Raw genomic sequence first — 13,432 nt, 5'->3', positions numbered from 1 at the left:
GGAAAGGTACAGGAAGGTGCTGTAAACATTTCAGAAAATGTCAGAAATGCACTCACTTAAAACAAGTGGAATTTGGAGTCTCAGCCTTAGGTGGGAATGTTACCTTTGTGATTGAGACACATGAGTCATTCAAGACAGAGGTATTCTATTCATGGGTCAAATCCCCACCAGCAAATGCATGCACAAATACATTTCATTCATACACTGAATATGAAATACCAGAGGAATATTGTGTAGTAAAGTAGTCCATGCTGGTAGGATGTAGTTAAAGTAGGTTTATTCAAGTTACAAAAAGCAGAGTAGATCCAATACAGCAGCCCCACCAGGAGCAGCATGCTAGCTGCTCAGCCCTTCCACCAACTGTCACAATTCATACCCAGTCACTCAAGCATTCCACTCATGGCCCACACACCAACATTCCACACAGAACACTCACACTGGCTGAGCAGCTAGGAACAAGATAGCACAGTACATAATAACACAACATGACTATACTACATTACCTCCTTCCTCTAAAATAGAAGAATAATTAAAATAAACTTTAAATACTATAAACAACAATGTACACATAAGTAAATGGTCCATAACCCAGGGATGAAAAGTAGAAACCACATCACGAGAGGGAAAAGAATCACACCAGGAGGAAAGATACATAATATTTACCCATCCTCCTCCTTTAATAAAGAAAATAATTTAGAAACACATTTTGAATACCCCCCCTGTAAGGAGAAAGACAATGTAAAAATGTGGAAAAAGGGACTAAGATCTAAATTCCTGCCCCTAAATAAGGGACCAAAGGGACAAATCCCCATTGAAAGGTAGTGAAGAGCATCCACTACAACAAATTCTAATGTGCGGCACATGGTGGCTTACGCACACAAGGAACAAAACCTTGGAACAAAACCTTGCAACAAATGCCCAAAAATGTACATGGGACTAACACCCAAAACAACACATTCTGTGAAATACGAACGTGCGGTACCTGGTGGATTACGCACACAAAGAACAAGACCGTGCAACAAATGGGACTAAAAATCCTTTCTCTGTGTAAAAAAACAAAAACCCTGTAAGATAACCCTCATGTAAGGGTGCAGTGACGTAATGTATGGACATGTGATTAAAAACCCATTCCTAGAGTGAAAGGGATCAGACCCCTTAAGCCAACCCTAATGTAAGGGTAACATGGCTTACAGCAAAGAAATAGGACTAAAACCCTTCCCTGTGTGAACTGTAAGCAAATGTGAAAAGGAAAAAAACCCTCAACCCAACCCTCCTATAAGGGTACTGTGTTTTAAACCCTGTAAGATAACCCTCATGTAAGGGTGCAGTGACGTAATGTATGGACATGTGATTAAAAACCCATTCCTAGAGTGAAACGGATCAGACCCCTTAAGCCAACCCTAATGTAAGGGTAACATGGCTTACAGCAAAGAAATAGGACTAAAACCCTTCCCTGTGTGAACTGTAAGCAAATGTGAAAAGGAAAAAACCCTCAACCCAACCCTCCTATAAGGGTACTGTGTTTTAAAGTGAGGATATGGGACAAAAACCCATCCCAAGGTAAGGGATACCTAAATTGTAAAGAAACAAGCCAAAATAAGTCAAATATGCCACCCTCTAGTAAGGCTTGTTAAACCCACCTAACATATAAATATGTGCATAGTTAAATACAATAACGAAAATATGTTCTTAACCAACACAAAATTAATAAATAATCTGTTCAAAACACAGTAGTATTACCGAAATTAAACTGCATAGTCGGCAAACGTTAATTTAAGGTGCTTCCAGTACACCTCACACTCTGTAAAACAAAAATGCAGCAGTGTACAGATAAACACAAGTCACTGGGATTAAATGCCTCTAACAGAAAATAGGTGGTTGCCACTGCCCACACGATACTTGACATTTCCAGGGACAACCATAGAAGTCATATCCAAGAGTGCTGGATGCTGAAAGCACACCAAACCTTACGTCACCTTTGGCACAGTGAAATCCAGAAGACAGGAAAGATCAGCACAGGTCTCTTGAACTAAGTGTCTTCAAAGGGAAAATTTGCAGCTGCACCACGACAAGCAAATACCAAGAATCAGAGCGAAAAAAGTACCTGTGGCATAGCGGTGCTAAAACACAACTTCAGTAAACTTGTACAGGTGGAACAAATCCCCAGTCCACACGGATCCAACGAGGTCCCCAGTTACATCTTGAAGACTCCAAACTGTATTGACAGGAAATATCTTAGTTGGCAATACAAACTGCAATGCAGAATACCTGTGAACACACCGACCTTCAGTAGTACCAAGCAGAAGATGGTGGCATGTTTATGACGCTGAGCCGGAGGGCTCGCAGCGCGTACATGCATGCAGGCATCAAGAAGAAGAAATCCACTGCGCACAGACTGGAACGTGGGACTCCCTGGTGACAATGCAGAACAATCAAACGCAGATAAGACTGCGCACGCCATGGAGACCTCGTGCCAAGATTTTTAAACTGGCAAAACGGCGGTTAAATAACGCACGCGATTAAGTGGTCTCAGCTGAAATAGCCAATATTGGGCAAAATCAGACTCACCTCTCATGGCCCCCATGCGCTGCCAAAACAATAGTGCAACCACAAATGAGGAGTGCTTGAAGTTATTCTAGTCACAATTTAAATGGCAAACGGTGTGGAACAGTCCGACGTGCCTCAAAGTCAAGTCATTAAATACATCAGGAATCAGCAATTCTCTCACCTAGAAAGAACCAAACATGCACTCTGTTTACCCTCCCCAAAAAATGCTACATACTACAAATTGCGCAAAGTAGCTGCAGTTATGAAAGATCAAAGGCATTGCCAGCCACAGGTCCAGATGCAGGTACTCAGGAGCATGTAAATACACAGTATAGGTATCTTCCTTCTTGCACACACATCCAGATGACAATGTAGTTTGTCTGTTCTGCTGACCTGTAGACATGGCTGCTGTGACTGTGTATGAAATTGGTGCAGAAAAACAAACAAAAGAAAAGTCCTTGAATTCATCTCAGAGATGCCATGTAGAATGTCAAAATTAATGATGATGCTTACTTCCCTTGAAGGCACAGTTCTTGTCAATATGTGCCAGAAGAACAGAGTACAGCACGCTTGAGCTGGGGCTGTCCGATGTAATGGACACTGGTTGGGCTGCACGGCATGCTGTTCCAGTTTCCTTCATTTTCTTCATGGCTTTTGTTTCCGTGTTGCCTCCTTTGACCCAGACTTTGTTTGAATTTTTCCTTGGGTTGTCTGATCTTGTACATCTTGATGCTTTGCCATCGCCAGGTAGCCTCCGACCAACTTTAACACGTGTGAAGGTCTCCAACTCGCCACAAAAATAAATGTAGTAACGTAGTCCATGCTGGTAGGATGTAGTTAAAGTAGGTTTATTCAAGTAGATAAAAAGTAGTAGTTAAGCTCTGTAGAGCAGCCCCACCAGGTGCAGCCTGCTAGCTTCTCAGCCCTTCCACCAACAGTCACCAGTCATACCCAGTCACTCAAGCATTCCACTCATGGCCCACACACCAACATTCCACACAGAACACTCACACTGGCTGAGCAGCTAGGAACAAGATAACACAGTACATAATAACACAACATAAAGATACTACATATTGTCCATACAAGGACATTGATGTTCCCCTCACCTACTAGGAGCACATAAACTGGTTTAAAGGCGCCCTCCCACACACAACAGATAAAGTGAGACTCGGTCCGCCCGGCAGAGACGGAGCCACATGGCCGGTCCAAGCTGCCTATACACCGCATCAAGACATTGACACAATGCCAGTAGCAGACTTATGTCCATTACACAAAGAAATAATTAAACTTTAGAGAAATCTGACATAGTTCTTTATGAGAACACTCACACTTCAACCTACAAGGGTTACACCAATAGGACAAATACAAGGAACTGCAAATTAAATAACTCAACAAACACTGAACGCTGTTATGGGTAGAATGCCCACTAAATGCGAGCAAATGCCATTCTGGATAGCTCAGAAAATCACACAGCTAGAGGCAATGTTCCCACACACAGGGCCTCAAGAAAAACACAGAATGCTAACAGTATGCTTGCCAATGACGATAGCTCCTCCAATAGAGGACTGCACCTCTTTGGGTACAGTTTTCGCTGCCATCTATACCAGAACTCATGGCATCCCTTCTATAGTAGTAATTCCAGATGTATTGCCACAGATACAGAATGAGAATAGAGCAGAAACTGCTCTGAACTTAAGGATGAAATTGTTAGAAAATGTTGCCCAGGTATCAACTATTATGTTGTCTAACATAAAATGTGATGTCACTACACTGGTGTGGTTACCCTGCGGACACGTGACCAATTAGCCCGTGCCGCATGACGAGTTGGTTGCAGGTACAAAGGACATTGGCAACAACTCGGTAATGAAATATTTTGTATTATCATTAATATATGTATGGAATGTAGTGGAGAATGAGGGTTATTTACTCCTGGCACGTTTTTTGTCTTTTATTGTCATACACTTGCAGACCAAGTGGTAATTCTAAGTGAAGTGAAGACTGGTCATCCCCTTAGCCCTGATGAAGTTGCGCAAATTGGTAGCAACAAACATGTTGGCGCTTTGGACGTAACAATGGTCTGAGTAGAACCATTTTTTAACTGAGTACGCTCACAGCACTGAATAAAGCTAAATCTAGCCAGTGAGTAGGATCTCATGTTTAATGTTGGGAATTGCATTTCATTTCCTTTCTCACGGGGACCAGCAGGGCACTTGAGTGACATTAGCACTTACAGTGCATACTCTACTTTTCTTTCACTGTTTCTTTCCTTCACTTTTGAGAAAATTCACTTTGGAACACATTTTCCTTTCATGGTGAGAAAGCAGCCGATGATGATAACTGGGTGTGCTAGCGAGTACCAACTAGCAAACCCCCCTTGGTGTTACTACCGTGAGGTGCTTTCTCTCCTTTCTCACATTTTTTCTAATCTTTTCTAATCAAATTCTTGTGGGAATTATTTTGCTGCAGTGTAGTGACATTGTGTTACAAATCGGACATATAGACACTTGAATTAGCGGTAGTAAACTGCACCGTTGGGGGAGTCGTTAGAAAATATCATAGACCCCTCTAGTGTCTGAGGGCCTGATTCACAGAACTAACTTAAGACAAAATCCTAAACTTACTACCATTTTGGTATTCACAGAAGGCACTTACTCATTTTGGTATTCACAGAAGGCACTTACTCATTTCGGTATTCACAGAAGTTAGGACTCCTAACTTTAGGACTCCTAAATGCCTTCTGTGAATACCGAAAGTCTTAAAGTTAGGATTTTTCTCAGTTTAGGAGTAGTAAAGTTAGGACTCCTGACTTTAGGTCTCCTAAATGCCTTCTGTGAATACCGAAAGTATTAAAGTTAGGAATTTTCTCAGTTTAGGAGTAGTAAAGTTAGGACACCTAACTTTAGGACTCCTAAATGCCTTCTGTGAATACCGAAAGTCAATTTAGGAGTAGTAACTTTACTACTCCTAAACTGAGAAAAATCCTAACATTAAGACCAAATTTCTACAGAGAAAACTTTGACAGCAGTACATACTGCTGTAGTGAGAGAAAGAGCACTGGCACAGGGGAAGCGAATAAGCCCTGTGACTCCAGAACTGGCCTTAGAGGCTATTACAAAAGCTAGTGTTCTAAACATAAAAGGGCTACATCCACGATGGATACAATGGGCTAATTCTCTCACTGCAACAGATGTAAACTACACATTTGACTCCACACTAAAAACACAAGTATTTCTGCAGTACGAACAAGAATATCCACTCCCGAATTAAATAATGCCTCAGGATCAGTATTAATATATTATTTACACTGACTGTTCTCCGCAGCTTTCCATAGGTAGTAAACAGCAATACTGCACAGCTTGTATGATTGTAAAAGGACGTATGCAGGAAGGCAAGTTCCATCCAAGCAGTACAAAGACACAGTCTCTAGGAGACTGCATGGCACAGCTTGCAGAATTAAAAGCCCTATTACTGGCACTTATAAATACGGATAGGGAATTCCCCACACTTATAGTGTGCGATTCATTTTACTATGTCAATTCTTACAATGAATTTCTTGTGGGGTCAGAATGGTTTAAAGACTCAAAAGATTGCATAGTAAAGCACAAATTGCTTTAGGAACAAGTGTCAGAGCTGAAAAAAGACTTGCCAAGAGCTCATGTGAGCCACACTCTGAGTCATCAACGGGATGGCATTCACGTTGAAAGGAATTCATTGGCTGATGAAGTCGCCAAGGCGACAGTCCAAGCTGCTGCCGTAGCTGCAACCACGCGTTCTAGCATGAGAATAGATGGACAGATAATGGTAGCTGTCATTGCTTCATGCAAGAACAGCTCAGCCAATCCAAAAGGTTTTCCACTCAAGTACTCGTACATATTAGGTGCAAAAAATATTCTGTAAGCTCAAAGTCCAGGAGTGGGGGAAAGAGTAATACCAAACATGAATCTCAGATTAGGGTTAATTCTAGCTGCACACGAGGGTCTGGGTTCTGCAAATGCAGGGATTACAGAGACAGTTTCTCTAATGAAACAACGCTATTGGTGGCCAGGTTTAACAAAACAGACAAAAGGACATCTTTAAGTGTGACATCTATCAGCAGCTGAAGGCTTCCACCGTAGCACGTTCACCGCAAACACCATTACTAATATCAGACAGACCTCTCACTTGTGTCTATTTGGACGTCTGCTGCCCCTTACAATCTGATGGGCTTACAAGTACATCTTGGTAACAGTGGATTCATGCTCTAGATTCCTGTGGGTTTGGCCTCAGTGCTCGACTGACGCCCAAACTGTTATGAAGGGTTTGCGAGTCTTCATAGGGACATATGCATTTGGCACATTACATCCCGACCGCGGCCCCACGTTTAGATCTAGGGCTTACAAGGAAGCCATAGGAAGTTTGGGTGTAGCACTTCAGTACTCATCTCCGTGTCATTCCAAGGAAAATTCGATTGTGGAGAGGAAAAAACTGGACTTAAAGCAATCCTTAACAGCAAAGGTATTAGTCTCGGGTGGTAGTTGGGCCAACCACCTATATGGGGTCCAAAGGGCACTTAATAACCAGGGGTGGGCAGAATTTACTAAATTCACTTTCGCAAATTATCGCGAAAATTTAAAAAATCTCCGCATACACGCGGAAATATCGCAAAGATGCTGAAGTTTTTTTCCCGCCCGTTCGCGGTATTTTCTGCGTGGTCGCAGCTCGCCAACTTACCCATGCGGTTGCTCACGGGCGCGGCCATCTTGTTTTCACTTGTCTCGCGGTGCATGATCGCGAGAAGAAAGAGGTGATCGCGCAACGAATGACGTTACTGCGGGCGCAAACAGTCGCGAGACAGCGCAAATGGCTGCCAACAATCCAACATCTCGTGGAGAACACGACCGGATCGGGAAAACTTGTCGGCGAACGCGGTGATTCAGGTAAGGCGATCGCGCGCACGCGAGAATGTATTATTTTTCAAATAATTATGCTCCCTCCCACAATCACAAACCTCCCACACCCACGTGCGACCCCCACACCCATCCGCAAACCACGCCGGCTGCTACTGCTGAAAGTACGTCAGTGTTTATTATTTCAGAACCATGTACAAACGATTTAATGCTTAATTTACATGTCAAGAAATAACGCTACATGAAGCTTGCAACAAGTCATCCATATGTGACAGGCGCCTGAAATATCTGACTCAAATAATATTTTGAATATTTTGGTGAATGTGTAACATCTAGCGAGGCATGGTTGTTGTAAAAGGCAAACAGGAGTAGCACATATTTAAATGTAAACAAGAAAAAATGTATGTAGTAATCAAAATTACTAGACTGCACTATAAGTGAATACTGAAGGTCTTTTCTGACCAGATACAAATGATATCAAATAAATAGATTGACAATATTCATTTCATTCTCAAGCTTTAGAGTGTCTCTCTCACAACCACGGAAAATACGTGTTCAGATAACAGCACAAAGTGAATCATGATCACTTATCTGCTTGAAAAAATGTATTCAAACGTTTTCTCAGAGGCTTTCAATACCACCAATTAAGCAACTAACACAACAGGAGTACTTTACGAGGGTTTTTACATCAAATCTCATCAGATTTTCCAGAACTCAAGAGGACAAGTCCCTCAAGGGTTTTCCGGAATAATTGAAAGCCCATTCACTGGATTACGACCTGTTGTCCTCTTGGCTGCTGTGGCTATAGCAATATTATCATGGCTATGAAAATAAAAAACTCAGTTGAATGCCAAGATCAGATTGGAAGGTCCATGGCATTGCCCTGAATAGGATATCTAGTCCAATTCTGTTTCAAAAGAGTGAACGTTTCTGATGTTAAGTAGATGAATTTTGAAACTGAGAATCCCGGCAGCTGGTTTTGTTGCATCAGCTGTAATGGTGGCTCTTATCTGGGGATTGTTACTCAAATAGATGGAAATCTGCTGGAATTAAATGCTGAACCACAGATAGCTTATGACTTGTTACCACTTCTTGATGGAAAAGGTGCTAATTGCTTCAATAATTCATTATGCTAACCTCTGAGACTTTATATCAAACTTCAACGTAACTATCCTGTGATAGATATTATCAGATTTTTTTTTTCTTTGGTACCCGGAATTCTTACATGCATCCATGCGTTCAATTACATACATGCATTCCTGCTCACGCACATTCACAGAAGAGGGGGTAGTACTCACATCTTCTGAATGACATTCTAGAGGAAGAAACATTTCATGACCTTTGATCGCCAAAAAGTCCTTTTAGGGGAAAAGGTACACTATGGCTAGGTTTGAAGTTACTGATTTGCATTTTATGTAATCACATGTATATTTGCCATTTTCTGTTGACAGTTCATATAATCACTGGAAAGCAACTTACTCTAATTGTGAGGACAGTTTCTGGAATGAAATCCACATGAACGCTATGAATCTGTTTGCTTATACCCTGAAATTTCCGCAGTTGAAACTTGAGGGAATAAGTCTAGGGCAAGTCTTTGGCAATGGGATACCAAATTAGCAATTCCCCCAAAAAGGGTCTGATGATAAGGTTACTGATGCTCAGTATGGTAGGATACAACATCTAGGGCCAGATTTAGGTGGCCAAATAGCGATCGGTAGCGCTGAAATTAGCAGAATTTCATCGTTTGCGATCGCTATTTGGCTGCGAGCAATGTAGGTGAGTTTAAACCTACTAGCAAAATAAGGAATCGCAAAATTGCGATTCCTTATTTTGCTCTTGCATTTAAGGAATCGGAATCGGAAATTGCGATTCCTTATTTTGCTCCTGCATTTAAGGAATCGGAAATTGCGATTCCTTAAATGCAATGTAAGTAGTACAAAAGAAAGTGCACTTTAGCCTTAAGGAATCGCTGATTACACCAACTTCAAGTTGGTGGTAATTAGCGATTTCCTTTAAAAAAGCACTTTTCTGCTTTTTTTAAAGTGCCGTGTGGCTCACATTCACGCCTTTAGGGCATTTATGTGCGCCACATGCGCACACATGCACATTTCAGGAGTGCAACAGGGTGTCCTTTTGACACCCTGGCACCCTTGAAATAGCGCCCGCTATTTGCCAATCTTTAATAGCGAATCACAAATAGTGAATCTCTTGCCATTCATTCCTATGGGCCTCCTAGCCCATAGGAATGAATGGGTAGGTATTCCTTATTAGCTAATCTCAATGTGCGATTCGGTATTAAGGAATATTAAGGAATGGCTAATATTTTAGCGATTCCTACCTACATTCAATTTTTTGCGAGTCCTTAATAGCGAATCGGTAAAATTCGCTATTAAGGAATCGCAAATTTGATTTTACCTACATCTGGCCCCTAGAATGCAGCTTGCCTGTATCCAGATGAATTGAACGAAGCAAAGTCTTGGGGGAGACCTGTGTGTAACGTGTTTCTATATTAGATTTTGGATGTTACTGTGGTTTGAAATAGCATCCTGAGGTATTCTCCGGTAATAAGTCTGTTATAGATGCTGTGTACATTTCTAAGGTGGTGAATGGCACTATTTGTTACTGCTTTCATGTGAGTGTCATGGTTTAATTTTGAGTATAAAATAACCCCTCGTGATGATCCAGAAGATGTAGTTTTGGAGGAAAGCATCATTTTGGTTAGTAAAGAGGCCTGGGCAGAGTTCGCAAAGTTGTAATACGCAGACCTACACAAAGTGCGCCATAAACGCCTCGCACTACGAATTCTGCAAGTGGACGGTGGTACTTGCGACACCCATTCGTGTGACGTATCCATTTTCTTCAACGTTAGATGTTTTCTCGCACTGGAAACCGCCCGCGAATGGCGCCATGCGGTTTGCATGGGCGCGGCCATCTTGTTTTAAGGTCTGTTTTGGGTGCTTAGAATATTTTTTCACTCTTTCTTTGATCTCCTTAATCCTCCCTTTATCTATATTATCTACCCCTCAGTTTTATTTATATTAGTGTGTCTTTGTTTATTTGATCTTTTAGTTTTTTTGGGGGGTGTTTTTTGGGATTTATCTTTCTCCATTTTTTATGCTGCACTTCCTCACTTTTTCCCTTCCTTCCTTTTACTGTTTCTATTTTCCATCTCCCCCAGCACCATGGAAGAGCAGGGGAGCGGCAGTGACAGGCACCCAAAACAATAACAGCACTTAACACCTACCTTGCGGTTGGTAGTTCTGTGAATGGTTGCAGCCCCGTGCCATTTTTCAGAGGTGGAGGTGGCTGCGCTAACTATTTCAGTGCAGTTTCACCTCCCCTTCACTGTGGCAGCAGGTGGCTGCCTGGCAGTGGGTACGGCCTCCAATACCATTAGTAGCACTGAGAGAGGGTGCGCTGGGGTGTGTGCCTCAGCTCTGGGGTCCAGCACACCCAACAACAGCTGACACACTGGTGGGCCAACATTCTGGACAGCTAACAGGGCCTGCACGACCTGCTGGGCAGTGATGTTGTAATGCTTGGTGAGTACTAATTATTTATTTGTTGTGTTGGATGTAAATATTGTTTTCCCAAAAAGCAAGCATGCTGCTCACACTTGAAAATAAGTTAAATTTATGTTACAAACATCATATGATCACCATCTTGCCAGGTGCTCGGCGCTACCTAATTCTACTCGCTGGCCCTTTCTTGCACTGATTATTTAAAACGTCATGCAGAGACTCCTCTCATGTAAGTCTGTCAGTAAGATTGCAGTAGTTATTAGTATTAGTGAGTTAGCATTCTATCACTTCTCTGTGCTATTTGTTTTGTAGCTCGTACAGTAGCAAGCAATCTCCCAGTGATGTGAGGTATGCATGCATCCATGCATTGAAAAAAATGCAGACTGACTTAGCCCAGCAAAGGGGGTTGATAGATTGAGAATGACATATGAAGAAAAGATCATTTGTTGCAATTTATGAGTAGTTCCAAAATGTAGTTTAGGAAATTTGGAATAAGGCGATCTGATTTAGAAAACTTCAATGTTACTGCATTTGCCTTTCCCCGTCAAAATCTTTTTGGGGAGATTATTAACTGTACCATTAATTTCTTTATGTTACTTTATTTATTTCCTACATCCCTATCCAGGGGCAAGAAGAGGGCTGGACCTGGAACCACAATGACAGGTGAGAGAGTAGGGGCTGTCACAGATGGCTCTACTGCCCCAGTAAGTCCTTCAGTTAATATTATTATTATTATTTCCCTAACTTTTACTGCCCCACATTTAAATGTTTTTTTTTTACTGTGCCTGTCTCCTAATTTTGTAATAATCAAAAAACAATTCATCCTTTAGTCTACCTTATATTAAACACCATTCACAATGATCCAACAATACAAAACCAAACTCTCAGTGGGGGTATAATTGTCAGCTCAAAAATAGTGTACCAATCATACATTAGTGATAGCAGAAATTATACTAATCTTTTTATTAAAATTATTTAAATCATTTTGTCATGATTACAAAAAGGAATCACAAAGAATCAGTTCACATACATTGCATGTCTATATACAAAACAATGTTAGCAGCATACGGTAAAGAACTTGCCACAGAATACAATATCAAAAATAAAACAAATAACAAGAGAAAGATGAGAGTATTAAAAGACAATACACTTTGCCATCATAAAGCGATATATGTATTCAAAGGACATTAGGACTGGAACCCAATATATTGACAATTATCAAATATCTATTGTAGCAGCCACCAACACAGAATATGCATCAAAGAGTCAATCCTAATGTTTTCCAACTTCTCTTCGTTCTGTTTTCCAAAGTTTTCTTATCCCTACATTATCCTATTTACTTTTTTTCTATATTTCAAGTTTCTGTACTTGACTTCAAACTGCCTATACTAGTCTTTCTGTAGTTTTCTTTCTTCTGCTTTGTCAGTAATGTTTCCCTCTCCCCTTATATATCTTATGGACTGGCGCTGGAAGACTCAAGGAACCCATTCTAGGTCAGATACTCTACTGTGAAGAGTGCATGCCTAATTATGTTAGCCTACACATGTTTGTTGAGAAGACTTTCTTTTTCTTGCTCATGCTCAAACAGTGGTCCGCCCCATGGTTATGTATGTATTATTATCATAGTATACCAGCAGCTGATGTCAGTACAGCTTGGTTGCAAATATATAAGGATGGCCCCATTGCATTTGCCAACCAAGACCATATATCCTTCATTGACCAATTATTCGACCCTCTCATTGCACTTCAAGGACTCAGAATCATCATAGCTCTGTTTTATCCGATCAATTGCAGAAAGCTTTCGGTTAGTTTGGCTACCTGGCTTTTCAAACATTGCCAACCAACAACATTTTCACAATGATATTTTGATAGATGATGCTGTAACAGAACTGTAGTGATGTATTGTGGTTGTATTTTCCTAAGAAAACCCAAAACAGGGGGAGGCGCTACTGGCATCTAAAATGTGTAATGTTTTTTCTAGCCACGCAGACAACCAGTGCTAGGGCCGGCAGCGAGAACACCAGCAGCAGCAGCGGTCGAAGGGGGGGCTCCTATCGGCAACACGGGCAGTGGTGTTAAGTGCCTGCTTATTAACAATTAGTAATATACGAATTTCAAGGGCGTTGACTCGTGAATACACCTTTTTAGCAGATACAGCAGGAGTTGAGTAGTTAATAGCCTCATCTATCTGCAACTCAGCAGACAAAGGTTCATAATGACTTTAACAATGATGGTCTGATGGAGAAGGGAAAAAAGGATTGAAGGAGAAAGGATGGGTCAAATGTAAAATAAGTTAAAGGAGGCATGCGTGAAATGATGCAGATAGGTGGGTGATAGAATGCATAGGTGGGTGAAGGATGGATGAAATGGTGTACGGGATGAAGGATGTCTGCCGGGATGTGTGAAAGGGTATGAGTGAAAGGATGCCTGCCTAGGGGTGTGAAAGGAATGCTCGGTTGGGTAAAAGCAGGATCG

This window comes from Triturus cristatus, chromosome 5_2 (assembly GCF_964204655.1).
Source record: "Triturus cristatus chromosome 5_2, aTriCri1.1, whole genome shotgun sequence".
NCBI lineage: Eukaryota > Metazoa > Chordata > Amphibia > Caudata > Salamandridae > Triturus > Triturus cristatus.
The sequence above is the reverse complement of the archived record's forward strand: the minus strand, read 5'-3'. Positions refer to the sequence as shown.